We start from the raw sequence: 3908 nt of genomic DNA on the forward strand, positions 1-3908 counted from the left end.
GTATAACGAAAATGGCCAACACCAGCCCAACCTGACTTGGAACCCAGCCTCTGCCATGACTAAGAGTGTGTCCTAATGAGTTACATAATCTAAACCTCAGTTCTCTAGTGTGTCAAACGGGGACAAGGCTACATACCTATGTGAGGTTGCTGTAAATGATATAATGTAAGCAGCATGACCATAGTAAACCATGAATCAGAAATATCTATTATTTGGTTCTATTAACTTTTAAAATATTTTTTAGTTGTAGTTGGACCAATACCTTTATTTTATTTATTTTTATGAGGTGCTGAGGATCGAACCCAGGGCCTCGCATGTGCAAGGAGAGTGCTCTCCCATGAGTCACAATCCCAGCCCCTGATCTATTAATTTTTATCTGTGAAAAGAAATGGCGAGGGCTGGGGATGTGGCTCAAGCGGTAGCGCGCTCGCCTGGCATGCGTGCGGCCCGGGTTCGATCCTCAGCACCACATACCAACAAAGATGTTGTGTCCGCCGAGAACTAAAAAATAAATATTAAAAATTCTCTCTCTCTCTCTCTCTCTCTCACCCCTCTCTCTCTCTAAAAAAAAAAAAAAACGAAAGAAAAGAAATGGCGAACAATTTATCCAAGAACATGTAATTGGGTAGGGGAAAAGCCAAACATGTCTAACATTCCTGTTCCTGTTACCCAATCAAAACAACCAAGAAGAAATCTGTAAATCTCGCCCTTTCATTTTTTTTTTCCCAACACACTTTATTAACTTTCACTTTTGTCTGCGCTTGCTTTGGCAGCACATATACTAAAATTGATTTTTGTCTGACTCCTATTATTGAAAATAAAGTCCAAGGGCTGGGGTTGGTGGTACACTGAGTCACCCCAGTTGACTCCAGAGGCTATAGTAGGAAGATTAAGGAGCCTCAGCAACTTGAGACTCTGTTTCAAAATAAAAAATTTTGGAAAGGGCTGGGGATACTCAGAGGTAGAATGCTTCTGGGTTCAAATCCCCAGTACTGCAAAGAATAAAAAAATTTTTTTTCTGTTGCTTGTGAGAATGCAGCCAGATACTATGTCTTTATTTCCTCTTAATATTTTATTATTTTCTTTTTAGATTTGCCCCTTCTATCATAACCCATGATCACAAAGTTATTTCCCTATCCATCCAGAAATGTATTATGCATTCATTGATGCTTTCTCTTTAATTTCTGCTTACTTTTAACCAAAAAATCCTGTACCAAAATTATTTTAAAGTAAGTTTAAAGTAAAATGTTTCATTTAAAATTGCTTCATTTAGGTATCCAATGTCAAGAGCACAGGATTTCCACCTCTGGCTATACCAGCTAGGTAAGCAATCAATGCCAACCATTTATCTGAATTATAATTTATGTCAAGTATATGACAAATTCCTTCATAGTTGTCTTCATCTTTGTTGCCCAGAATATATTATATAACGTATTCTTTTTTAAAATTTTTTCTTAGTTATACATGGTCACAAGATCTTTATTTTGTTTATTTTTATGTGGTGCTAAGGATTAAACCTGGTGCCTCACAGGTGCAAGGCAAGTGCTCTGCCACTGAACCACAATCCCAGCCCCATAATGAATTATTTAAAAAAAAATTTTTTTTGTAGTTGTAGATGGACATCATATCTTTATTTTTTTTTTTTTTCATGTGGGACTAAGGATTGAACCCAGTGCCTCACATGTACTAGGCAGGTGCTCTGCCACAGAGATACAACCCCGGCTCAACAGTTAAAACATTTCTTTCTTCTGAGAATATGAATTCCTCTATATTTCTAAAATTCCTAGTTACTTTTTTAACATCTAGAGCTCAAGTCTCCTCTTGGAACTGGTGGCCCATCAAATCTCTTACAACATTGGCTATAAGTCTACTGTTTCTAATTTCATTTGGGGCACCCTTATGTAGTCTGTAGTTTGGAAAACATCTACAGTAGAATATCTGGTTTTACAAGACTTCCTTTAACTCAATTAGTAATGAAAGTTTGGTATTTATACGGTTGCTAGGTGTGGGAGGCAGTTATTTAGAACTAGGATCATGTGTTCTTATAACCTAAATAAAACAGGGAAAATCCTAAGCAAATATATGTGTTAATACTAAAGTTACCATGCTTCTCATTGTCTTAAGATTCTCATTTATTTTTTTAAAAAGTCTAAGCCTTTTATAAGCAGTTTTAATTATAACACATATACTAATTATTTAATAACTTGTAAAACTTCCCATCTCTGATTGTTCAATACATGTAGAACCTCTTGTCTTTTTAATATGTTCCCCCAAACAAAAAGTTTCATAAGCCAATATCCAAGTTCCTATATAATCACCTGTCCCAGTAAATGTTTTAAAGAGGCTTTTAACATATGCTCTTAACATATGTTCATAATGAGCTTAGTATATTAATATTATAAAAGTTGTATTCTCTAATAATTACTGCATGTCTATTAAATAATTTTTACTATTATGTGTCAATAATGAGTAATGTAATAGCCACCATGCTGAGAAAGAATTACTTAAATAAAAGTCAGATATTACCAAGTATCATTTGGTAGAATATATCTCAAATTTTCCAGATTAACAACAAAGAGTATCCTTTTCATTTTCAACAACTTTTTTAAAAAAAGTCTTGTTAATACTACTCCAGTTTCTTTGGTTATATTAAATATTCTTTTGGTTATATTAAAGCTAAACTCTTAACTGCTGAAACCTACCTAATTTCTGTCATTCCTTGTCTCTTTGGCCAAATTTGTGGAATATTAGAAAACATAAGTAACAGAAATTTGTGCAAGTTTGAGCAACAAATGAAGTGCTCACACACTATAAAGTGATTATTTTAAATACTTGATAAGGTAAACAAATGTCTTCAAAATTTTTGGAATCGTTGTAATTAATTGGTATCCAAATCTCAATTTATTTAGGTACTGGGGATTGAACCCAGGGGAGCTTTACCCACCAACATACATCTCCAGCCCCCCCCCTTTTTTTTTGGTACCAGGGAATTGAACTCAGGGGCACTCTGCCACTAAACCACAACCCCAGCCCTATTTTGTATTTTATTCAGAGACAGGGTCTCACAGAGTTGCTTAGCACCTCGCTGTTGCAGAGACTGTCTTTGAACTTGCAATCCTCCTGTCTCAGCCTCGGGATTACAGGAGTGTGCCACCAAGCCCGGCTCCAAATCTCAATTTAAACCTATCCATTTAAATCAATCATAGAAAGTCCTCCAAGAAGTTGCATAGTTTATGTATTGCAACATTAAGCTTTCTTTCAATACTAATTCAGACTTTATACCAAATTAATCTATCTTCCATCATTTTAATTTTGGTTAGATATTTGCAGATTATCCACATCTGTAAATATATGGAGCTGAAACAAATAATTTTTTAATATTTAATTTTTAGTTACAGGTAGGCACAATGTCTTTATTTTACTTTATGTGGTGCTGAGGATAGAACTCAGTGCCTCACGCATGCTAGGCGTGCCCTCTACCTCCGAGCCACATCCCCAGCCCACAAATAACTTTCATCATGCTTTCTTGTTCTGTAAATTAAAACGCGAAGAACCTTAAATCCAACGCAGGAAAATCGTCATGCCCAGAATCTAAAAATAATGAATCTCAACTTAAAATTACAGTGCAGTCTTTAATCACACTATTCAATTCTCACTGCAGAATAGAACCTTTATGTGAAAGACCAGGAATAATAAGGCTGCTTGCTATTGGTATATTTCGCAAATGCAAATCTGTCCAATGAGTATGACTGTAGATAAGACTTTGTACACCCTCAACAGGTGATTTAAATTTTAAAACTGGGTAGCCGCCTTCATAAGCGACTTGAAACAATTCTCGTTATTAAAAGACGACACATGCAAAAATGTCTGATCATCACTCCTGCTGGGGACACTTGGGAACGTAAGGC

Source organism: Ictidomys tridecemlineatus, chromosome 10 (genome assembly GCF_052094955.1).
Source record: "Ictidomys tridecemlineatus isolate mIctTri1 chromosome 10, mIctTri1.hap1, whole genome shotgun sequence".
Classification (NCBI taxonomy): domain Eukaryota; kingdom Metazoa; phylum Chordata; class Mammalia; order Rodentia; family Sciuridae; genus Ictidomys; species Ictidomys tridecemlineatus.